The following is a 26561-nucleotide window of genomic DNA, read 5'->3' on the forward strand; positions in this document are numbered from 1 at the left end:
AAATACCCCACTGCTGGGTCTTAGCTGCTCTGTCCCCTTTGATGGTTGGGGTTGATCCTCACCCTAATCTTTGCCATAGGGTTGGCAGAGACCACTCCAGCCCACTGGAAGTGTGCAGAAATGTTTCCACTAGTGCTTTCTTTCCTCCTGTGGGCAGGAAGTTTTATTGCTATTGGTTGCCTCTGGTTTGGGCCTCTTTTGTAGACCAAATTTCCCCATCTTGTGACCCAAGCATCCACACTACAGGATATGATGAGAGTGTCACAAAGACCTTACTTTACTGCACCCATTTTGCTTGCCAGGGAGAAGTCTTGGGGACCTGCAAACACAACAAGACCACCTATTCTATCTACCAACAAGAGAATCAGTACACTTGCTTTGACCCACAGTCCTCCCCAAGGGAAGTATTGTTAGAGGTCAGGCACTCCCAAGATGGGAGAAATTTAATTAACAGAACACAGGTTACTAATCCTCACCTGCCAGTGGTGATTTTTTTTTTGTCTTTTTGCCATTTCTTGGGCCACTCCTGTGGCATATGGAGGTTCCCGGGCTAGGGGTCTAATCGGAACTGTAGCCACCAGCCTATGACAGAGCCACAGCAACGTAGGATCTGAGCCGCATCTGCAACCTACACCACAGATCACGGCAACGCCGGATCGTTAACCCACTGAGCAAGGGCAGGGATCGAACCTGCAACCTCATGGTTCCTAGTCAGATTCGTTAACCACTGCGCCATGATGGGAAATCCAATGTGTTGATAATTTTTGAGGTATGTGGGGATATTGGTAATACCAGGTCATGGTTAAATCATACTATACCATATGGGGGCCCACACTGGGAATGAGACTACAGACTTAATGACAAATATATGTGTGAAAAATCCTGGGGTGAATGTGATGACCCAGTCTACTGATACTGCCCCTACTGGAGCTGTGTTAGGTGCACCCCTTGGAAAGATAAAGACAAAACAGCCATCCTCCAACTGGGTATAGCCAATTCCAACTTACACTAGGGGCCTGAAACTCCAGTGATTTTACTATGCTAGACCCAGAGGATCCTCGGTGGAAAAATGGTCCCAAGGTTGGTATATGCATCTACAGGTGAGGCACTGACCCAGGAAATATATTATACTTCAAGAAGGTCACAGTTCCACTCTGAGCCTCAACTCACAAGGTCTTTCATTCTTTTTATGAGGAAATAGAAAGTAGGCCACTTCCCAACACCATCATGACCAGAAACTGGTTTCTGGCCCTGGCAGAGACTATAGTTCAGACTCTGAATGTTTCTTGTTATGTATGTGGGGGAAATAACATGGAAGATCAATGGTCATGGGGGGGGCAGAGAGCTAGATCCCTGCAAACCTTATGATGAGGCAGGATACTCCAATCCTGCTACCAGGATTTAGCTTCTTAAGACCCCAATCATAGGAAAGAACTGCCTTTCCCAATGGGGAGAATGATTCAAAACCACTGTTGGGAGCCCCACCTGCCTAGGTCAGAGATTCTATAATGTAACCACCCAGAAAATCTAATGGTGTTGATCCTCAAATCATTATGAACCAAATCCTGACCTCCTGTCCAACTTTTCTAATCTCCAACAGGCCTGGGACAATGTTGACACTAACATCAAATGGTGGGCCCCAGTTGGACTATACTGGATATGTGGGAGAATTGCCTATACTGTACTTATCCAAAACTGATCAGGATCTTATATGTTGGGTTTGATCCACCCATTTTTCTTCTTGCTCCCACATTCCAGAGGGGAGTATTGTAGAGTCCAGTGTATGAAGACTGGGAGACCCAGAGATAATGGCATGCCCTACAAATTGGAAACTGGAAAGATGACAATTGGCCCCCTGAGTATATGTCTATTATTGTGGTCCAGCCACATGGACAGAGGAGGGTCTTATATATATCATACTCCCATCAATATGTTAAATAGTATCATCAGGTTACAGCCTGTTGTTGAAATTATAATTAATAAAATTGCAAAAACCCTTAATATACTAGCCAAACAGCAAAACAAAATGCATAATGCTATCTATCAAAACTGTCTAGGCTTAGGTTACCTTCTGGCCTCTGAAGGAGGAATTCATGGAAAATTTAACCTCAGTAATTTCTGTTTACAAATAGGTGATGAAGGAAATATCATAGAGGAAATCATAGGCCAAATGAGAAAAATCACTCATGTCCAAGTCCAAACCTGCAGAGGCTGGAACCCAAAAAATTTGTTTGGTTGAAGGTTTTCAAATTTGAGGGGATTCAAAATCCTCATAGGTTTTATGCTTTTAATTTTGGGGGCTTGTTACATCTTCCCCTGTCTAACTCCTCTACTTACATGGTCTGTCTCCAGCCTCATTGAGGCCATGGTTGAAAGAAAAATGGTCACGCATGTAATGATGCTATGGAAATGTAAACCCCTAAACCAAGTTGATGCTCTTTGACCCAAAGGGGGGGTCCAAGTATCAAAGGGGGAAATGTGGTAAGGGCCCTCCCAGAACAAAGAGAAGGCAATGTGGCATAACCAGCATCTGTGTGCACTTGTGTAACTCTGTGGCAGCATGACATAATCAGTATCCATGTGCAACTTTGTAACATAGACCATCCAACTAGAATTTACAGAAGGTATGTGACATTTTAAGGGGGACAAAGGAACCAAAATGAGAGGGAAAACTAATGGACGGTATATAAGACAATGCCCCACTCTGTTCAGGGCTCAGCCTTCGGATGTGAATCTGCTGAGCCAGTGCCAGCACAAATAAAATCTCTTCTTGGCATAAAGCCTCAGTGTCCTGTCTCTCTGCATGAGAATCCTGCAACACTGGATATTCTGAGAATCCCAAGAGGATGAAATTGACTTCCACACTGTTTTTTGTTTGTTTGGTTGGTTGGTTCTTGTGGACAATGTATAAAAGTCAATTCAGAGAAATGAGAAGCAAACTTTGGGTATGGAAGATTAGAATGAGAAAAATGGAAAGACTTATAAATATCCATAAGTTATGTTATGGAATATACTTGGTTTCAGCTTTTTTTTTTTTTGTCTTTTTTCCATTTCTTGGGCTGCTCCTGTGGCATATGGAGTTGCCCAGGCTAGGGGTTGAATCAGAGCTGTAGCCACTGGCCTACACCAGAGCCACAGCAACGTGGGATCTGAACTGCATCTATGACCTACACCACAACTCACAGCAATGCCAGATCCTTAACTCACTGAGCATGGCCAGGGATCAAACCCACAAACTCATGGTTCCTAGTCAGATTTGTTAACCACTGAGCCATGATGGAAATTCCCAACTTGGTTTCAACTTTTAGATAATTTCCAAAAGCTAGACTTTACTAATATCATAGTTTTTTGTTGTTGTTGTTGTTGTTTTTAAGGCTGCACCTGCAGTATATGTATATTACCTGGCTGGGGGTCAAATCAGAGATGTAGCCACAGCAATACCAGATATGAGCCATGTCTGTGACCTACACCACAGCTCACAGCAATGCAGGATCTTTAACTCACTGAGCAAGGCCAAGGATTGAACCTGTGCCCCCATGTGCTAGTCAGATTCATTTCTGCTGATCCACAATAGGAACTCCCTAATATCACAGTTTTAGAATGAGTTTTGAACATGTGCAAATGGAATAATTAAAGAAGTTAGCTAAGAAATAATGAACAAAAATAGACTCAGCCCTGTCTCACAGGATGAAACTCAGTATCTTCAGAGGTAGTTGGCTTCATGAGATGGACTAGTAAATACTACTAAATACGATTTTAGTTGAAATGCTCCTCTTGAAAGAAACTTGAAGCATAACAGTCTATAATTTCTTCACTGCCTATCTTGTTTAACTGTGAGAATGTAGAACTCAAATTACAATTAATGACTCAGCAACATTGTCAATTTTTATTTTGCTATTGTTGCTATAACTATTTCTGGATTTCCTTTCCAGTTAATGACTTACACTTAATCACACGCTTCTCTCTCAACATTTTTAGATATTCCCTACAGAAGAATAACATACTTCATCAGCTACATTTACAACATATTGAAATTGTAAAAAGTTTGTACCCCTTTTTGGCATATTTATAATATAAGATATTTAGAGGGATTTGTGGTGGATATAAACTTAATATTATCTCCAGACTATTTTCATTATGCTGGATATCAGTGTATAACATCAATATCAGGTGGTCAACTTAGTCCACCTCAAAGATTCCAAAGGTGAGGGAGTGCTCCCTAAGGTGTAACAGTATGGTTTTTACTTGATTTGGGATTGTCTTACTTTGAGTTGGTTTCATCAGAATAAAGACAATTATTCCAATGCCATTAAAACTTAGTTTCTGACCTCATCAAATGGTATTTGTCTATGTTACAGCAGGCAGATAATTAGGTATGGACAGATAAGGGGGACATGGGGCCAGATGGCAGGAAACTGCATTATGCAAACAGTGGGGTCCATGGGCAGACAAAAAAAGCAGGAACCTCCACACTGATGGAATGTTTTGGGGTGATTAAGTGCCCTGGAAATGAACAAGGAATGATGGAAAAGGGTGCAAGTCTCCAGCATCTGAATGTAACCTGTTGCTCTTTATGCCCTCATTATAATAAAATTATAATAAAATTAGCTGTGCAGATAAATATTACCCATCATGCACCAACACCAGGACACTTCCAGTAAAAGCTAAATAAGGACAAAAATTCCTCCACCCTTTGGGAAGTTAGAGCTGATATGAAAATTAAGGAATTGGTCCCCCAAACCAAAACTTCCCAGTGAATATTCTGCCCACACAGATGCCCCTTATAACCAGTATGCCAAAGAAACACAGTGCAGCTGCTTGACTCTCTGCCTGCCTCCCTATAAGAGTTGTATTTCTCACTTAAATAAATCCTTATTTTTTTGTCTCAATTTTCCTTTCATTTCTAAATTCCTTCTCTGAGGAGACAAGAACCTAAACTTCATGATCATCTCCACTTGACTCATGGCCACAGTCAATATCAGCCATCAAAAATAACAATTTCATACACATCTATAACACAATACATATTTTACTTTTTTTTGCCATTTACCATCTTACCATTTTCTGTTTCATAGTACAATAAAATCACAAAAACAAAGATGGGATACTAGGATGAAGTTGGCACATAACATTTATTGAATAAATGAATATATGAGCAAGTGAATAAGTAAATCCTAGACATATAACATACATATTGGAGTAAAATCTTATAATAATATTATTACACTATAAATAATGCTAAAGTTGTAACTTCTTATCAAATCTTCCCCACACTGTAAACTCACAGTGCACAGAGACTAATCTTTAGTCCTAGGAAAGGAGTAGCCATTGGGAAAACCCATGGGACCTAAGCTTTCTGAATTAGCATACAATAAGGATACTTGGGGGGGAAAACATGCTTTGAATTCTTTTCTAAAAATAACCTGTGTCCCTGCAAAATGCCTCAACTGTTTTTTTTCTGACATTTTAATGAGTACAAGGTGAAAGCATAAAAAAAATAACGAATATGAAATACAAATGATGAGATTAGTAAGAACTATGGGGAAATTTTTCAATTAAAAAGAAACATTAAAATCATTTCTTAGGGAGTTCCCGTCGTGGCGCAGTGGTTAACGAATCCGACTAGGAACCATGAGGTTGCGGGTTCGGTCCCTGCCCTTGCTCAGTGGGTTAACGATCCGGCGTTGCCGTGAGCTGTGGTGTAGGTTGCAGATGCGGCTCGGATCCCGCGTTGCTGTGGCTCTGGCGTAGGCCGGTGGCTACAGCTCCGATTAGACCCCTAGCCTGGGAACCTCCATATGCCGCGAGAGCGGCCCAAGAAATAGTGAAAAGACAAAAATAAATAAATAAATAAATAAATAAATAAATAAAATCATTTCTTAGGGAGTTCCTGTCGTGGCACAGTGGTTAATGAATCCGACTAGGAACCATGAGGTTGCGGGTTCGATCCCTGCCCTTGCTCAGTGGGTTAACGATCCGGCATTGCCATGAGCTGTGGTGTAGGCTGCAGATGCTTCTCAGATCCTGTGTGGCTGTGGCTCTGGCGCAGGCTGGCAGCTACCACTCCAATTGGACCCCTAGCCTTGGAACTTCCATATGCTGTGGAAGCGGTCTAAGAAATGGCAAAAAGACAAAAAAAAATCATTTCTTAGCTTATTGAAAACAAAAATTAAATAACATTGATAATTTCTGGAGAAGAGAAAAAGACAAAATCAATAAGGGAGATTATAATTAATATTTTAGGTAAAAATTGCATATACTTAAGATTTATGAGTTGCATACCATTAACTTTTGACAAAATTTTTAAAATAAATTCCTATTAAGTAAATCTTTCTTGAAATGTAGAATAAAACCTAAAATTTAAAATCTGAACTTGAGGGTATAAGCCTTAAAATATTGCTGAAATTAAAAAGAAATTAAAGGCTTTTTATGGCCTCTCCAGCAGCACACACATGGAGCAGGCATGGATGTAGGCATTTACAGGACAAGAGGAATGAACAGGCAGCCAGGACCCCACCTCCTCCCAGCCAGCCCTGATCTTATTTCCAGCCAAATCTGTGAGGCCGCCCCAGCCTGCACCTACTGCCCCACTCCAGGCCACAAATGCTGCTTCTGCACTGAGCATCTACTGGCACCTAGCCATGGCCTGTGCCTGGCTGCTGTTCTAGAGACAAGGGCCCACACCTGGGTGGGTACTGCTGATTCTGCCATCACCACACCACACTTTGAGGCTGCATGGAGGGAAGCAGGGCCTTCTGTGCCTCCCTGTTGGGGGGATACTATTTCCTGAGGGAGCTGGGAGGAGACCCCCAATGGAGCACCCACACACTTCCTCAGCCAGAGGTACCCTAACCTGAGCCACCTGCCTATGACCTGCAGGACTTACACACACTGGCCACAGTAGGCAAGGGCAAGTTCTGATGCTGTAGCTGATCCTGGAGAAGGCCAAGCACTTCTTCACCCTGAAGTGGATGAGCATCTCAGAAGTCATCCACCTAAAACAGGAACAGCACGTGCACAATGAGAAATCTGTATGGAAGGAAGTCAACCACCCCTTACTGGTCAGGCTGTACTGAATGAGCTATGACTATAGCTTCCAGTACATGTTGATGGAGTTTGTGCCCGGTGGTGAGCTCTTCAGCTATCTGTGCAACCTGGGTGCTTCCCAGCCACCACCAGGCTGTTCTATTCTGTGGAAACCTTATGGGCAAGAAAATTTCAAAAAAAATAATTTGAAAAAATTGGGATGTTCCCATCATGGCTCAGTGTTAACAATCCTCACTAGAATACATGAGAACACAGGTTCAATCCCTGACCTGTTCAGTGGATTAAGGATTCAGCATTGCCATGAGCTGTGGTTTAGGTCACAGTGGTGGCTCAGATTCCATGTTGGTGTGGCTGTGGTTAGAACTGCGACCATAGCTCCCATCTTACCCCTATCCTGGGAATCTCCATATACCTCAGGTGCAGACCTAAAAAGAAAAAAAAAAGAAAAAAATGAAAAATTTGAAGTTAAATATGTTTTCATTTTTCCCAAGACCTGGGTCATATCCAAACAGCTTTCATTCTTGCTTTTCTTCTTTGACATATATGTCCAAGGATTACACTGTCTTCCAATGTGCTGTTTGAACAGTATAAATAATATAAAATTCATGCTGAAGATAGTTTTTATGTCATATACTCAGGGTTCTCTTTTCATTTTCACAAGGTCCCAATGAGATGAAATCTAAGTGTCCCTATTTTACCTACCAGAAAACTCAGTAACAGATTAGATGTATAATTTGGCTAAGGTCATCAGGCATTGGTCCAAAAAACTGGCCTGTGAATATGGGGGGCAAGGAAAGACAGAAGAAAGAGGCATACCACTCCAAATTGGCCAGTGGTGGTTTTTTTTTTTTTTTTGTCTTTTTGTTGTTGTTGTTGTTGCTATTTCTTGGGCCGCTCCCGCGGCATATGGAGGTTCCCAGGCTAGGGGTCTAATCGGAGCTGTAGCCACTGGCCTACGCCAGAGCCACAGCAACGCGGGATCCGAGCCGCATCTGCAACCTACACCACAGCTCACGGCAACGCCGGATCATTAACCCACTGAGCAAGGGCAGGGACCGAACCCACAACCTCATGGTTCCTAGTCGGATTCGTTAACCACTGCGCCACGACAGGAACTCCGAGTGGTGGTTTTTATAAGCAAGGGAACTTACACCAGAGACTTATCTTAGTTGGTTTGTGGAAAGAAACATTATGTCCTTCCTATCAATGGAAATCTTGGTTACTCCATTTTGCTCCTGTTTGCCTTCCTGCAACATCCCCTTCCTCTTTCTCTCTTCTCCCAGTAATAATTTCTTTCAAATTAGCCAACTGGGAATATTGTGTGCCCTGACCTGACCTATGGGAAGGGGACAGGTAAATCACCTGCATTAGGGATAAATAGGGGAGGGTCTTTTGTTTGGTGTGGGGGCTTTTTGGAGTATCTGCACACTTCTGCAGAAGTAAAGAGCCTTGTCGAGATCTCCCCATGTTCTTGTATCTCATTTTTTCAACACTGATGATCTGAGCCTTGTCCCCAACAGCTTCAAGACAAGCGTATATCTGCACCTGCCTGGCAGAAATTTAAATTTCATGTAGCGACCTTGACTGGGTTCAGTCACATATTCTGTGCAGATGGTCTCAACAACAGATTGCTCTTTAGGCTGCATGCTTGACAATGTATCCAGCTATGGCAACAGTGGGTGGGAATACCTCCCCAAAATGGGGGAGAAGAGTGAGGAGCCTCTGATTGCCCAGGTACAGCTCACTGTTCAGTCAGTGGCCATGTCCCCTCAGGAAACTTACCCAACACCAGGCAAGGAGGACATGACCAATAAAAGTCAAGAGAATAGCTAATTATAGAGGAAGGGAAGTAGTGAGGACCAGATGGGAGATATTATTGACTTCAAAGATGATAATAGTGCTCTATTTTTTGATTCAGATGGAGACAGAGTTATTTCCATCATAATTTTCTGTCTCTGTGTCCATCCTTTTCTCTCTCTTGGTCTCTCTTTATTGCAAGTCTTTTATGTGTTACATTTCATAATTAATATATGATAAAAATATGTTAGCCAATCTTAAAGCCATGTCCAAGTTACTGAAGCAACCCAGGACAGAGTGTGAAGTTTGATTTGCCTTCAAAGAATTAACTTGAAAGCAAATTTAGGTATTTCACTTTTTTCCAGTGTATTTCTTACATTCTTAAGGAAACCTGATTTTTAACTTCATAGAGGAAAAAAATAATGAATATTATTGTATGTATTTAAATTGTACAACATGATTTAATGTACACATTCATTGTGAAATTATTACCAAGATTAAGGCAATGAACACATCTATCACTTCACACAGTTAACCACGTGTGTGTGTGTGTGTGTGTGTGTGTGTGTGTGTGTGTGTGTGTGGTGAGAAAGCTTAGAATCTACTGTCAGCAACTTTCAAGTATGTAAAACCATATTACTAATTACAGTTACCATACTGTATGATAGATCCTGAAAATTTATTCTTATAATTGAAAATGTGTACACTTTGATTTAGTTCTCCCCATTGAAATATGTTTTAAGATATTATGACCCTTTTCCTTGAGGTACCTCCTTTTGTCAAGGTCATATTTTCACATTTATTCCTACTATTAATACATAAGAATTGCATAGTTTTCCTTTTGAGCATCCCTTTCTCTAATTTTATTTATTTATTTATTTTTTTGCCACATATGCACCATGTGGAAGTTCCTGGGCCAGATGTTGAACCAGCACAACAGTAGTAACCTGAGCCACAGCAGTGACACTGCCAGATCTTTAACCAGCTGAGCCACCAGGGAACTCTTCCACTTCTCTGTTCTGCAGACATCCTCAAGTTTCTGTTCTGCCTCCCCTACTCCAGGGATCTTTCTACACTTACTTCCTCACCTAGGAAGAGCATTTAATCCCATGTGTTCTCTATGCTCCAAAGTGAAAATATCCAAATGTCTTTCTGTACAACTTTTAAAAAATCAATTAAAATGTATATAGGACAGTATCCCCAAAATTAAATGTAAACACTATTAGTATACTTATGTATACACATGGACAAAACACAATTGATTCATACTGTATACTCATTTTTTAAAACTACATTTTCAGTAATTGTAGTATCCCTAATTTTTGAAAACTCTACAAAAAAACAAAAATTACAATTTCTCTCCTGTTTCCAGTGATACTGATATTCAATATTTTATATGTTTTGCTGTGGTCTGCAATCTTTCTTTTTTTACATATTTAAACATCATACATGCTTTAAAATTACATATCATTAATTTCATTTTCCTCAAACAACCCTATTAATTTGTATTATAATATTTCACTTGTGTATTAAATTCTCTTAAAATTAGCTTGCCCAAGAAAAATGTTTCTTTGGTTATTCAATATAAGCATTTAATAAAAATTATTTGCAAAAGGCATTTTTACTTCAATAGTACATTGGTTGTTTAAAAGGGGCACCATATTGAAAGAGATAAGGATCAAAATTTTTCTAATCAACAGGACAGCAGACAAGATAAAAATAGCACAGGAAAATACCTGCATAATTAGATAATATATTTTCTTGCTCACATCATCAATCAAAATGGTAAATTATTCTTTAGAACTGGTTTCATTAGAAAATTTTAATAGTTATAATAAAATTTGAGGGGATCAATATAACATATGTAAGCTGTGACTTAAACATAATGCATGAGTTAATATTAAGTCATAAAGAACAGAAGTAGGAAAGAAGCAGGAGAAGCATCTGCTCTGGACAAAGACTGCTGTGGTGTGTTAGTAAAAAGCTTAGTTGTGTTATTCACAAAACATATTTTGCATAGGTAGAATTTGCATAGAATCTAGGCAACTATGAAGGTTAACTAAGCATGTTTCTGATCAGCCACCTATCTTATATAACATGTAGTAATGTAAGACTTCAGGAAATCACCCTATGAAGATCATAAAAATTTACTTAGTAAAATAATTATATTTACAAAAATTTTTAAATTACTATGTCAGTAACTATATTAAATACTTGAAGTGCATTATCAAGTTCTTTAAGAATATATTTTCTTGGAAATTATTCCCCCATTACTCAATAGTAAAGAAAGGGAAAAAAAAAGAAAAAGACAATATAAAGATGATATAGTTTGCTCAAGATCAGAGTGGTTTTAAAAATAATAAAAATATATTTTATTGGATAACATATGTAGGAATAAAAGGGATGAAAGCAAAACATGAAGACAGGAGGGGGAAACCTCAGTGTGAGGGTACAGCCTCTGATAAGTAGCAGGTGGGAGGCTGTTTTTATTTTAACCATGGTTTTTATAAAACCTTTTATATTTATCAGGAGAGGTACAAGGCAGGGAACAAGTAGGCACCCTGCGAGTATAACCATGACTATTCCGACCATTGTCTTAATTCCTCCCAACCAAGAGAACCACTTACCAAAGAGACTGTCTGCATCCCATCCTTTCCAAGTTTGTACAGGTACATGGGCTAGTTTAGTCATGCGGTCAGCAATTTCTTCTACCACCTTTCTGGTGTCATCTATTTGTAGACAGCAATTACTTAAGTTAAATTTTCCACAAACCCCTCCTTCAGAAGCAAGTAAATAATCCAAGGCCAAGCAATTTTGGTAGATTGCACTGCACATTTTAGTTTGTTGTTGGGCCAATATAGTCAAGGCCCTTGCAGTGTCATTTGTTATAAGTTCCAAAACTGCCTGTAGTCTGATGATGCGGTTCAGCATATAGATAGGGGTGCGATATCCCCAAGAGCCATCCTCTGCCCAGGGGCAGGCCCATAATATTGAATTATCTGTTCTGGGGGCCATTCATCATCTTTCCAGTCTCCAATTTGGAGAGCCCTCCAGTCTCTCTGGGCACCCTGTGCCCTGTATATAGGAACTCCCAGTTGCTCCCCTAGTGACAGCGGGAGCAGGAAGAAGGAAGGTCTGATTGTTCCCAGTACACATGCCCCAGCCCAATTCGGGGGGAGTATGGAATAGGCCATTTTTTTCACAAATCCAATATAATCCCTTTGGTGCCCGCCACTGGACATCAGCACTGATATCTTTCCATGCTTGTCAAAGGAAGGAAAAGTTAGACAAGGGATTAGGTTTGGGCTCTGAGAGATTGGAGGATGACCACCATTGAGTTTTTAGGGCAGTCAGATTATAATACCTTAGGCCAAAACATATTAGGCTTCCAACTGAAACATTAAACCGTCCTCCCCACCTCGCAAGACAATTTCTCCCAATAATGGCAGTTTTGAGGAGCCATACCCTATCGGTGAGTTGGGGGTATGCAGTCTCATTATGAGGCTCTAATGGGTCCAGTTTTCTGGCTTGCCAAGGCCAGTGGTCTCCTGTGTTCGTTCCCCTGCATACATAACAAGAGGAGACCTTGAGAGTTTGTGCAATAGTTTCTGCCAGGGCTAAGAACAAGTTCTTAGTTGTGGCTGGAATGGGAGGTGGGGTGTTTTTTTTTTTTATCTCTTCATAAAAGGAATGAAAGACCCTGTGAGAGGCACCTTGTAACACAAACGTGATTCTCTGGAAATGTAGCACAGCTCTAGGGTCACGGCCTTTTCCGTCAATGCGAATGTTTATTTTGAAACCCTCCTTCCATTTGGGCTCACAGGCAGTCGATTCCTCAAGCTTCAGCCGTGCGTTGACTGACCAGCTTCCAGTGTGGTCAAAGCAGGGCTTTGAGATCGTCATCTCCTTCTCTGTATTGTCAGGCGAAGAGGTCTCTCCGGATCGAGGGCAGTCTCCCAGTCTCCATGGTCGTCAGCTGGGCCAGCTGGTTTAACTCTGAAATGATGGATCCAAACATCTATTCCTGTTACTTTAAGAGCAGTGGGGATGGTTAGAATTACAGTATAGGGGCCCTTCCATACTGGCCTCAAGGGCTCCTTTTTCCACTCCTTTATCCACACCTGGTCCCCCGGCTTTTGTGGGTGTACTGTTATACCTAAGGACACAGGTATTCTGTCTGTGACCCATTTATGTATCTGAGAAATAGTGAGCCCCAGTCCTTGTAATTGTTTATGTAATTCCAAGTCTCCCAACTCCCTGGTGTTTCCCTTTAAACTGATTAGTGGAGGTGGCCTTCCATATAAGATTTTAAATGGTGAGAATCCTATTCCCACTCAGGGTGAGCATCTCACTTTCAAGAGGGCCACCGGAAACATGTCTATCCAGGGCAAGCCAGTTTCCTGACATAACTTTGCCAGGGTCTGTTTAAGGGTTCGGTTCATGTGTTCTACTTTCCCTGAACTTTGAGGGCGACAAGCAGAATGTAGTTTCCATCAGATCTGTAAAGCTTTTGCCACCTGTTGTACTGTTTTGGCCACAAATGCCGGTCCATTATCTGACCCGATGGTCAGAGGCATTCCATATCTGGGAATAATGTCTCTCAGGAGTGCCTTGGTTACTTCCCTTGCCTTTTCAGTTTGGGTAGGGAAGACTTCTACCCATCCTGAAAAAGTACAGATAAAAACTAGTAAATATTTGTACCCCTTACTAGGGGTGACCTCAGTGAAGTCCACTTCCATATCCTCAAATGGAGACAGTCCACAGTGTTGTGCCCCAGCTGGTCTGTGGGGCCCCTCTTTATCTGGCAGAAAAGTGGCTGGGTTCAGAGTCCGTACAACCTCCAGTTTTACCCATGGATTTTCACATAGTAACCCTTGATATTGAGTTATTCGTGCATGTGTGAGCCAATGGTGGCCACTGGTATCCATTAGGGTTACAACTGAGTATGGGAATTTAACATTGAGGTTTTGTCCCAGGGTCAACTTGTCAGCCTCTCTCACCAACAAGGTGGTAGCTGCCAGCACTCAGAGACAGGGAGGCCATCCGGCTGCAACTGAGTCAATTTGTTTAGACAAATATGTCACTGGCCTCTGCCAAGGCCCAAATTCTTGAGTTAAGACTTCCAAAGCCATCCCATTTTTCTTCTGAATAAAAAGGTTAAATTCTCTGGTTACATCAGGAAGTCCCAAGGCTGGAGCCTCAGTGAGTTTGGTTTTGATTGTCTGAAACACTGTCTCCTGGCTTGGTCCCCATTTAAGGGGAGCCTTTTTTTCCCCTTTTAGAGCCTCATACAGAGGATTGGCCAAGTCTGAAAACCTGGGGATCCATATCCGGCAGAATCCTGCTGCCCCAAGGAACACACGAACCTTCCGGCAGGTGGTAGGGACAGGAACGACACAAACTGCCTCCTTTTTTTCAGTCCCCAGCATTCGTCGGCCCTGCATGATGTTGAAGCCCAAATACTTGACTTGTTTTTTACAGATTTGTGCCTTTTTCTTTGATACCCGATACCCTGCCTCCATCAGTAGGGAAAGGAGAGCTCTTGTTCCCTCTAGGCACTGAGCCTCCGTGGTGCCAGCTAGTAAGAGGTCGTCAACATACTGTAGCAAAACACAGCCCAGTTTTTGTCCAGGAAATTCAGCCAGGTCAGCAGCTAAGACGCCGCTAAAAAGAGTGGGAGAGTTTTTGAATCCTTGTGGGAGTCTAGTCCAGGTGAGCTGTTCCTTTGTCCCTGTATGTGGATTTTCCCATTCAAAAGCAAACAAGGGCTGACTGGCAGGTGCCACCCAGAGGCAGAAAAAGGCGTCTTTTAAGTCCAGGCAAGTAAACCACTCAGCAGTGGAGGGGATCAGCCCTAGCAGGGTATACGGGTTAGGGACGGACGGGTGTAATGTGACTGTTGCTTCATTTATGGCTCTCAAGTCCTGTACTGGGCGGTAGTCCTGTGTTCCCAGTTTTTTTCACGGGCAGTAAAGGGGTGTTCCAAGGGGACTGACATTTTATTAACAGTCCACGCTGAAGCAGCCTATCCAGGTGAAACTGGATTCCCAGTCGAGCTTCCCTGGGAATTGAGTATTGCCGTAGCTTTATCGGTTGAGCTCTGGGTTTTAGATCAATCAAGACAGGAGCGTGGCATTTTGCCAGTGCTGGTGGTTTTCCTTCAGCCCAAACCAATGGGTATATAGTCTCTAGTTCTGGGGGAATGGTCCCCATTTCTGAAGGGGAAGAGTACAAGCGCCATTCCTCTTCCCTTTTTACAGCAAGAGCCATGATTAAAGGAGAGGGGGGTTCTGTCAATTTAAGTTGGGTCAATCCATCAGTAGAAAAGGAAATTTGTGCCCCCATTTTAGCCAGCACGTCTCTTCCCATCAAGGGGACTGGGCAGTCAGGCAGGTAAAAAAATTCATGTATTACTTCATGGCCTCCTAACCAGCATCATCGAGGACCACAGAAGGGCCTGTGGGTTTGGTTACCTGTGACCTCAACAATGGTGGTTTCTTTCCCTGAGAGGGGAGCTACAGGTTGTGTAACCACAGAAAGTTCAGCACCTGTGTCAACCATAAAGTCTATGGGGTGGCCCCCTACTTGAATTCTGACCATAGGCTCTCAGGGGCCCAGTTGGAGAGATCCTGGTCCCCCCAGTCAGACTCAGCTAGGCCGATCAGGTTGGTGCTGAATGGCTCAGATTGGTACTGGCTAGGTGGGCCTTGGTCTTTTTCTCAGGACGGTTGGGGCATTCATTTTTCCAATGTCCCTCTTCTTTGCAGTAAGCACATTGGTCGTGTTCCAGGGGACTCCTTTTCCCTTGCCTTGTGCCTTGTCCCCTATGATGTAGAGAATGTTTCTGCATCACGGCAGGCCACCTGGTCTCAGTCAATAAAAACCTTGTTGGCTATTTCCAACAGTTTAGTGGCATTCTCTCCTGCAAATCCTTCTAATATCTGTAGCTTTTTATGGATATCTGATTGGGCTTGTCCCACAAAGGCAGCATTTATCATCTGTTGGTTCTCAGGGGCCTTGGGATCAAAAGGGGTGTAGATTCAGAAAGCCTCACATAGTCTCTCATAGAATTTGGCTGGGCTTTCATTTGGCTCTTGTAATATCGCACTGATCTTAGTGGGCTTTTTAGCCCCAGCTTTTGCCCCCTGTAGGAAGGCCTGCTGGTACCTGTCTAGGCTACGTTTCCCTTCTTCAGTGTCATAGTCCAAATGGGGGTTTTCTTCTGGGAAGGCTTCCCTCACCCAGTTTGCCAAGTCTGCTCAACCCCCCGCATTGGCCTGAAGCCATTTTTGGGCTTCTGTTACAATTCGCCAGCACTCTTCAGTGTCAAACAGAGTAAAAAGGAGTTGCCGGCAGTCTATCCAGGTGGGACAGTGTGTCTGGAAAATGAATTCTAAGAGATCAATCAGTGCCTGAGGCTTTTCAGAATATGAGGGAGTATGGTGTTTCCAGTTGAGGAGATCGGCGGTGGAAAAGGGCTGGTAATAATAAAAACATCCCCCCTCTTGTATGGTCCCATCGGGGGCGACTTGCTGTGGTCCCTGTGTCTCCCGTAAGGGCATTTATAATGCTGGAGTGGCTGCTCTCTGAGCTGAAAGGAGACGCCTGCTCATAGGTTCTGGAGTATCTGGCTGCAGGGGTGATATCGCCTCCAGAACTTCAGAAGCAGAAGGAGGAGGAGAAACAGAAGGTGGTGGGCTATCTGGCATCTGGGGACCTTTGGCTCCTGGAGGTGGGGCCGGCAGCACATAAGGTGGTGGCATACGGGGCAAGTCCTCAGGTTCCCCTTGATAAATAGGTGGCACCTTCTTTTGAGACAAGGTTTTTCTTCTTGGACTGGGCTACTAGCACCTTACACTGTCCCTGGTCTGTGGTGCAGAACCGAACCCATGGGGGGCTCAAATAGGCAATTTCCAACCATTGATCAATGTATGGAAATTGGTCTGGATGTCCAGGGTCTCCTGTTATAACATTATATACTGCTGTAACTGTGAACACATCTAAGGTCCCTTCCAGAGGCCAGCCAGCACAAAAGGAGGGCCACTCTAGGGTACAGAGGGTACACAGTTTTCCAGGACTCAGCTTAACACCATAATCTCTAGAAAATCCTTTCTTGAAATTCTTAACCATACACTCTAAGACAGTGGGCTTGGAAGCTGATTTACCCATTGTGTGAAGTCCCACCCTGTGATGGTGATGCAAGACAAACAGTGAGGGCAAGGCCTCAGGTAACAATCGCTTCATCCACCTGACTGCTCCCCCTGAGGAGATATTTCAGGTGCCTCTTAGCATAGGTGGGATTGTATAAACCCCAATGTCAGGATCCCTCCAAAGAGGGCCACCATAAGCCATATGAGGTCACTGTGGAACTGCAGGTTAGGACTCACTCTGGCTCCGTAGTCCAAAGACGGTGGAGCACGGGCTCTTGTTCTCTCCAGTCACTCACACACACACACCAGAATTGACAAGCCTCCCGATCCCAAGGGAGCAAACACTGACCTGAGTGACCCTTTGGTCACTGAGAGGTGATCAGTTTCTCCTTCCGCCATATGGCGGGTCCTGACTTGGGCAGATGTCCCCGGGCACTCACCAGTCTGATGTCCTATCCAGGAACCTGTTTCCACTCTCCTTCTGAGTCTGTTTGGGAAGCGGTGTGGGCCAAAGCCACGGCCCGGGTGAGGGTCTGGACCCGGCAAAATGGCCGGTGCGCGCTATCCACCTGTCACTGGGCTGGCAACCGTGGCCTCCCCCGGTTCCCCGACAACGGTGGCACAAGAGGCCAACTAGGTTGTCGGCTTCCCAGCCAACGTACCAAAATGTTGCGGAAACTGCAAAAACTGTGGCAACGGAAGGAGACAAACAGCAGTCAGAGATATGGAAAAGCAAGGTTTATTCAGCACTGGTGTGGGCTCAGAGGAGTCACCTCCAGAGTCTGAGCACCAGGTCTTTGTTCTCAGTAACTTTTATACACTACAAGGTCTTGATTTTCCCATGTAAGCATCCTAGACCTCCCCCATTCCCAAGCAGACAGTGTTCCTCCCTAAGAAACTGAGCAAGCAAGGTTACAGAAGCAGAACTGATAAGCAATGCTGGGTACCTAATTAGCAGGGCTGCTGGCTTGGACAGAGAGCACACAGTTGTTACATTATTACAAGAAGGGTGGCATAGTGATTAGCACAGCTGGAAAGGCTTGCAGCTGCCTTCTTAGCCAAGGGGGGTTTGTTCTTTAGTTAAAACTCCATTTCAATTCCAGGCTGCTGTTTTCTTAAATACGTGTGGAGACTCCTTTCTTCTTTCCTTCCATCCTTCCTTCCCTCCCCCCTTTCTTCTTTGTCTTTCTCTCTGTTTCTCTTTCTTATTTAGTATTAGATTTCATGGGGGAACAACTATAAATTTTTAATTCCAGCATTACTAGAGTTTTGTGAATGATAGGTGGGAGTCTGAATATAAATTTTATATTGATAAGCCAAAAGGAAGGCACACAATTTAATTAATTCTCTCTCTCATCTCTCTCTCTCTCTCTCTCTCTGTGTGTGTTTGTGTATCTGTATAATCACTCAAAAACTTTAATGGGAACAATTACTAAAGTTTTGGGAATATGATATTATGCATTAATTTATATCAATTTCATAACAAATCAATGAGGGTGATAAAGCATGTATAAATTTTATAGGAATGGAAACATCAGCTGTTTTATTATTAGGACATTCAAACACTGGTCTGAGTAGTGTCCATGTCATTGGAACACATTTCTTTAGTTCCTTACAACTGCATCTATTCTCTGTGTTTTGCCTTTATCCCAAGATGTTTTAGAGAACACATCTGTTTTCAAATTTTATTTATATAAGAAAGTATATTTTATCACAGTGAGAGCAGGTACAGCTGTTGAGTGGACCTATAGCTCTGATTACTTTAAGTCTCAAGAGAACAGAAAAGATGTTACTGATCCAACCTGTGGAGATCTGAGATTCATATCTACACAAGGAACTACTGCTTTATCCTCAAAAGAAAAAAAATCAAAGATAATAAAAACTCTACTCTCAGTATCTTTAAGAATTGTGAAGCCTTGTCTTCTCTGAATATTCTGATTACTCTGCACTTTGCTTAATTGTGAGTGTGTTGAGGAAGTAATGATAGAGGTTTCTTTAAAAATTTTGACTTTTCCTGCTGTTTCCACACTAATAGCATCTATTACCATCTGTATGATTTCAGTCTTATTCCCACACAGAAAACAATTTCCTAACCTGTATTTATCTCTCAAATGCTTTTTTCTCATTTTGTGGAAAAAGGACACTGTTTATAATACTATGTTCATTATTTTCCTGGATGTGTATGTTTGTAGTATTACATATTTTGTTTATATAGTCACTTAACACCACTCGCACATGTATGGAAAATTGTAGGTATTTTATGGAAAGTGGAATATCTCAGAATTGCAATCTATTTGGCTAGAATACAAGGAAAATCATATCTTCCTTAGCTTATAATTGCAGTTTCTTATATGTGGAATCTTTAAAAAATGATACAAATTAACTTATTTGCAGAACAGAAACAGACTCACAGACTTTGTAAAACTTTTGGCTATCAAATGGGACAGGTTGAGGGGGAGATGGACTGGGTGTGTTCAGATTGGCATATGCACACTGTTGTATATGGAATGATTGGCCATTGAGGACATGCTAAATGTCACAGAGAACTCAACTCAATATTCTGTGGTAATCTATGTGGGTAAAGAATCTGAAAGAGAATGGATGTGTGTACATGTATAATGAATCATTTTTTGCTACTGTTGCAGAAACCAGGGCAGCAGAAAGAGGCAAGCTGCACTTGGAGATACAGAATAGCTAGGTTTTTTCAGCACAGGTTGCTGGCTCAGAGGAGTTGTCTCCAGAGTCTGAGCCCCAGGTCTTTGTTCTGGGTAGATTTTATACCATACAGATTTTACAGTCTTCCATGTCTTGTTTTTCCTGCCCAATGAGTCCCACCCTCCCCCATCCCTGGGCAGAGAGTGTTCCTGAATAAGAAGCTAAGTAAACAGGATTACAAATGCTAAACTAAAAAGGAAGGCTTGGCTAGCAGGTCTGCTATCAAGGACATTTGTTATGAATGGACAGAACATAGAGCAGCTTGTACATATTTCCTACAAGATTACAAGAAGTGTGGTATGCTGCCAGCAGAGGCAGCTGACAGGCACTTATCTGCCTCTTCAGCCAGGAGGCTTTTTTTAGTTACAACTCTTACTTCATTTCCACAGAAATTATCAAACCATTATAAATCAACTATACTTCAATAAAATTTTAAAATAAATACAACTACAAACAGTAGTTTCTGCAAATCTTGTAGATCTATATTTATTTCATAATTCCAATGATAAGATTTAAATAATTATTTTCTGCATTCCTTGAGCTTGCCATTGTATGCTATCTACTAACAAAATCTGAGCTTGAACATAGATGATGATTTCCAGAGCTTAAGACTGCTTTTACTACCTTAAGCTCCTACTTCTTCCCCATTCAACTCCAGTGCACCTGAATAAAGCAGTTTACAAATGCACATGTATTATTTAAAACTATATTACCTAAGCTATACAGTCGTGGGTTTTTCATTGTCAAAGTTGTTGCTGACAGTGGGTTTTTTGGTTTGTTTGTTTGTTTTTATGAGTGCTGTTTAAGTTTTTTGTGTATGTTCTTGATGTTTTTGCTTCTTTTTGTCTTATAAATACTTTTAGTAATAAATCATTCCATTTACTGGTTCCCACTGTGGCTTAGCAGTAGTGAACCCAACTAGTATCCATGAGAATGTGGGTTTGATCCCTAGCATTGCTCAGAGGATTAAGGATCCAGAGTTGCCCTGAGCTGTGGTATGGGTCACATATTCAGCTGAGATTCCACATTGCTGTGGTTGTAGCATAGGCTGGCAGCTGCAACTCTGATTGGACCCCTAGCCTGGGAAACTCCATATGCTTTATGTGCTGCCCTAAAAAGAAAACAAACCAAAAAAAATCATTGTTTATATTATTTAATGTATGAGTACATTTATATACTAAGAATGTATGTACTTATGAATTTAGACATAGAAAACTAGTTCATATTAAATGTAATCAGCTATACATTCATCTGTATATAATATTCTGTAACATATAACAATTATATATATGATAAATGAAATATAATATTTACACATGATATTCTATAACAATTTCATTTATAAATATCATGAAACATAGTCATATTTGGAGAGCAAATCTCCATGAGAACATCTGGTGAAACACTTCAGTTTTTGTTTAAAGCATAGGGAGACCATTGTTTTGCAAATTATTGATTCTTTCTATAGGTATTTGACTGGAATCACTTTTTTATTATCATGGTATATGCTTCAACTTTGTGACTTCTCTCACCAATATCCTTTTTGCTGTGTCCTTGATACTTTATGGTTATATACTTTCTAATGTCCTTATGGAGTCATAAGCCAAAAATAAATTTATTCCTGCATTTAGTGTCAGAATGAATCTGTGTTCTGATAGATAAAACTATTGCTAAAACTCTTACTGCTAACTCATTGGAGTCACACACGGCTTTTCTGTGTCCTGCTGTTGAGACCCCAATATCATGTGTCAGGTCACTATTACATCTTTCATGTGAAACCTAATGCTAATGTAGGAACTCCATTTTTCCCTCTTTTCTCTAAATGATAGAAAGGATAGTTGCATAAATTCCTGCTCTTCATTTCTTTTTATGATTTTTTATGAATAGACAGAACATAGAGCTGCTTGAAGGAATAGTTATACTGCAACTCAAGCAATTGTAATTCTAACATACTCCAAGGATGTGATGTTCCCATTACATTAAGCAGGCTTGGAGAAAAAAAAAAACAAGTAAATATCCTTAACCTCCAAAGTTTTTTATTTAACTGAGCCTATTTATAAGGTATAAAACCCTTATTCTGTATTTTACACCCTGGGTTTTATTAATAGAAAAAAATACTCATTATTTCCAAAAAGCATTTCCTCTTTTTCCCAGAGAGTTAGGCTTGGAATCATTGTGAATCCCAAATTGGTTGATCTAAAATATAGACAAGATCTAATTTATAATCTTGGTCTGTGGGAAATGAACCTCTGCACTAATTGAATGAAGATTTTGGTTTGATTTAAAAGACCCTGAAGATTGCATCCCAAATCACTCAAGTCTTGCAGCTAAAGAGCTATCCAAACTTAAATGCATGGCAGGTTGGAATCAAACAGGCATGAAGAATTCCTCCTGGTAGGTTTAACTGAAAATACTAATTTGCAGATCCCTCTATTTTTGCTTTTTATCCTTATTTATTCTATCACTCTAGTAGGTAATAGGGAGATGATGTTGATCTGGCTGAACACCCAACTTCATACACCAATATTCTTCTTCCTTAGCAACCTCTCTTTTTGTGATACCTGCTATTCTACTATCTTCACTCCTAAAATGCTGGTCAATTTCCTTTCAAAGCACATGTCTATTACATCTTCAGGCTGTGTTCTACAGAGTTTCTTTTTTGCACTGCAGGCCAGCAGAGAAGTAATCCTCCTGTCTATGATGGCTTATGACTGCTATGTAACAATACCCAGCCACTCGTTGTACACAGTTTTTAAGGCACCAAAACTTTGTATTCAGATGGTTCTTGCATCTTACTTAGGAGGGTTCATTAACTCCCTGACACACAATAGGTTTGTTCAAACTAGATTTCTGGGGTCCTAATGTTGTGAATCACTATTTCTGTGACATTCCCTCTTTTCTGAGGCTTTTCTGGTCAGATGCCCAAAACAATGAACTGATGCTTTTGATACTCTCTAGGATCATTGCAATGTTCATTTTTTATCATCATGGTCTCTTATATCTTCACCATCATTGCCATCCAGAGAATCCACTGAGCTGAGGGGAGGTGCAAAACCTTCTCCATGTGTGCCTCCCATGTGACAACTGTGACCTTATTCTAAGGGTCTGTGACCTTCAGTTACACTCAGACAAGGTCTCAGTATTCTCTGGAACAAGATAAAGTCTCCACTATGTATTACACAGTGGTGATCCCAAAGCTAAACCCATTGATTTATAGTCTGAGGAATAAGGGTATGAAAGATGCAACAAAATGGTCAATAGGAAGAGAAACTCCACTTGATTCAATCTTGCCTATGGTTTTGCTGACCTAACATCAACCTTAAAACTAGACATTTTAAAAAAGTTGTATCACAGATATGATCACTAACTAAACTGTAATTATGACACTGATGCATTTTGAGACCCAAGTGTTGAGTTTAACCTGAAGAAAGAAAAACACATTACTCTACTGTGCTTTATCCAAGTGAAGCTTCATGAGCCAGCTGCTATCCAGTTTTACATAGATTCACTTGCCCATGATTTCACTTACCAAAGTGGCATAGATATTCTGGCTTCAACATTATTGTGGTATGTATGAAATCATCCTGGACATCTGGCACCTCACCCACATTTGTTCTCCTTCTTTTGAGTACTTAAAATGTTTATCTAACTATGTTTTCATACTATTGCCATGTTGCTTCTTTCAGGCATTGTCCTGTTATCATGCACATGCACACACACTGCAAACATAACACACACAAAAATAATCATTCATCCTTGAGATTTTTTTTGACAACAAAAGCACAACAATTAGATTGTTTATCTGGTGAAACATAATTATAAGTGTAGTTCAAAAACAATTTGAAAATAAATCCTTAAAATTGTATGTTACTTTGCCACCATCAAATAATAAAGACTATGACGGTTACTACAGTAATTTATTCTGTTGTTGTTATTGAAGTTCTGTTAGAATGGACTGCATAATTTGAAAACAAATGTATAACTTGAATTCTAACTATACAATTAAAACTTTAAACAGGAGTCCCCATCATGGCGCAGTGGTTAACGAATCCGACTAGGAACCATGAGGTTGCGGGTTCGATCCCTGCCCTTGCTCAGTGGGTTAACGATCCGGCGTTGCCGTGAGCTGTGGTGTAGGTCGCACACTCGGCTCGGATCCCGAGTTGCTGTGGCTCTGGCGTAGGCTGGTGGCTACAGCTCTGATTAGACCCCTAGCCTGGGAACCTCCATATGCCACGGGAGTGGCCCAAGAAATGGCAAAAAGACAAACAATAAAATAAAAATAAAAATAAAACTTTAAATATAGTTTTGAAATGTTCAGCATATTATTCTATTACCTTATTTTAAATTGAATATCCAAAAATATTTATTAGGTGCTTACTATGTGTCAAGTGTGACAGTACTGCTCCCAGTTGTTGTATTGGTAAAGCATTAGAGCCACAGTCAAATTGTGTTATAATAGTTAGCACTTGTCAAGTTGCTGCTTATGTGCCTCTGTGGAAATATTACTATTACCCTTAACCAGGTACCAGCAGATTGTAACAACTGTTTTCAATTCTTGTCATGACCCTTGTCATCATTACAATTTAAATTATCAGATGCAAATTGAGAAAGAGTAGACCTTGATGTCATTGAGTTAATAAATTATTTAGAATATAAAAAAAAGTCCAAGAAATCCCCTTGGAGAATCCTGGTTTTACTGGGCCCCAGCTTGGGACCCCTTCCTTCCCCAGGGCTGAACACCTGGCTTCCAACCCTGCCTTCTTTTCCTTGCCATGCAGTGCAGATGATGGGCTGGGAGGGCCAGAGCCTGGCTGGGATGATCCTCAGACATGGGTCAGCTTCCAAGGAACTCCCAAGCAGTCAGGGATTAGGCCAGGGGGATGGGCTGGGCACCAAGGTGTGAGGGCTTCACAATCCCCCACCACCATCTTATGGCTTCTGAAGGGGTATGGCCTCCTGCACACCTCAGGTCAGAGTGGGGCTTGTGCCTCAGCACAGCCTGGAGACTCCTCAGCATAAGGCAAGATAGGAGCTTGGGTGGGGAGCAACTCCAAGAGGCCCACCCCCATCCCTGTGCCACCTGCTGGTGCTGCAAAGCTGGACAAAGAGAAGCTGGAACCCAACCTCCCCAAGGAGTCCCAGGACATAAAATCACTTTAGAATGACATCAAACAATCTGCCAAGCTCCTAAAGCAGAAGAGGATCACCCTGATATATACCCAGGCTGATGTGGGGCTCAACTTGTGGGTTCTCTTTGGGAACACATTCAGCCAAATTACCATCCACCATTTTGAGGCTCTGCAGCTCAGTTTCACCAACATATCTAAGCTTCGGACCTCACTACAGAAGTGGGTGGAGGAATCTTACAACAAGGAGAATCTACAGGAGATATACAAAGCAAAGACTCTTCTGCATGCCTGGAAGGGAAAGAAGACAAGTATGGAGAACCCAGTGAGGGGCAACCTGGAGAGCATGTTCCTGTAGGGCCTGAAACCCACCCTGCAGCATATCAGCCACATTGTCCAGCTGCTTGGACTTGAGAAGAATGTGGTCTGAGTATGGTTCTCCAAACTTTGCCAGAAGGGCAAAGGATCAAGCTGTGGTTCTTCACAAGGAGAGTGTGTTGAGGCTGCTGGGTCTCCTTTCCCAGAGGGACCAGTATCCTTTCCTCTGGTTACAGAGCCCCATCTTGGTACCCCAGGCAGTAGGGGCCCTCACTTCACCATGCTGTCCTCCTAGATCCCTTTCCCTAAGGGTCAGTCCTTTTCCTCAATGTCTGTCATCACTCTGGGCTCTCCCATACATTCAAATTGAGGTTCATGCCCTTCCCAGAAGCTTGGGGGGGCAGAGGAAGGGGATAGCTGGAGAGAAAACCCTAGGATTTTTACCAGGGTTTTGGGATTAAGTTCTTCATTCACTAAGAAAGGAATTGAGAACACAAGGGGTCTGGGACAGGGAGTGGTTGGAGGGAAGGTGAAGTTCAATGATGCTCTCAATTTTAATTCCCACATCACTCATCACTTTGACCTTAAATAAAGAATCTGGGAACCCTCCCCCTCAAAAAAAAGAGAAGATTTAAAAACTCCAATATTTTAAAAACACAAAACCCCAAAAATAGAACAACAGTGAAAACTCTCAGATATTCTATGAAAAGTAAAACAAATGATCTGGCAAAATTACATATTATGAATGTAATGGGATGACTTGGGTTATGGAATTTGGTTTCAGGAAAAACCATGAAAGAGGATAGCTTTGTGGAAATGGGGACATTAAAATTTGACCTTAATTACATTAAGAAAAAAGCTGAGGAGCTACCTCTGTGATATAGCATGTTAAGGATACCATACTATCTCTGCTTTGGTCCCATTTCAATCCCCAGACATGCACAGTGTGTTGAGAATCAGGTTTTGCTGCATATATGGCACAGTTTATACCTGTGGCAGAGATTTAACCCCTGACCTAGGGATTTCTATATGCCTCTTGAAGCCAAAAAAAAAAATCCAAATAATTCCAATTTCAATAAATAATTAGCTTTACTGATGGAAGCAGAGGAAGATTCTTAATAAATACAATGAATGCATTAGGGTTTTCCCCCTGGGTAGAAAGTAATAAGACTAATATTAGAACTTTTTGATCACTAACCATAAAACCTACATATGATGTTTAACATATATTTGAAGCAACATACAAGAATACATTTTTACAGATAAGTAATGAGACCCTGATGGGAAATATATCTAGCCACTTATAATGGAATATGACAATGTGAGAAAAAGAATATATATAGATATAGATATATAGATATAGATATAGATATGTATGTGTGACTGGATCACCTTGCTGTACAGT

General features: G+C 41.5%; 1 long non-coding RNA gene and 2 pseudogenes across 2 annotated transcripts; 2 read left to right on the forward strand and 1 right to left on the reverse strand.

Annotated features, from left to right (window-relative positions):
- Positions 1–5113: 5113 nt before the first annotated feature.
- Positions 5114–17791, reverse strand: LOC146399012 (uncharacterized). 2 transcript variants are annotated; one of them, XR_014818218.1, is made up of 5 exons: positions 17435–17791; positions 12558–12840; positions 11472–11573; positions 6083–6995; positions 5114–5784 (listed from the first exon to the last, which is right to left on the reverse strand). It is a non-coding gene; the product is annotated as an uncharacterized LOC146399012 (long non-coding RNA). The 2 variants fall into 2 exon arrangements; XR_014818217.1 differs by having other exon boundaries at positions 5114–6995; positions 17435–17786.
- Positions 17792–22062: 4271 nt separating this feature from the next.
- LOC102165570 (olfactory receptor 5J3-like) lies at positions 22063–23020 on the forward strand (annotated as a pseudogene).
- A 718-nt stretch (positions 23021–23738) lies between these two features.
- On the forward strand, positions 23739–25526 carry LOC110255275 (POU domain, class 5, transcription factor 1 pseudogene; annotated as a pseudogene).
- The last annotated feature ends 1035 nt before the right edge of the window (positions 25527–26561 follow it).

Source organism: Sus scrofa, chromosome 10 (assembly GCF_054392235.1).
Source record: "Sus scrofa isolate SSC_HxYL_T2T_F1_AM1 chromosome 10, Sscrofa_HxYL_maternal_Yorkshire_Landrace_v2.0, whole genome shotgun sequence".
Lineage (NCBI taxonomy): Eukaryota > Metazoa > Chordata > Mammalia > Artiodactyla > Suidae > Sus > Sus scrofa.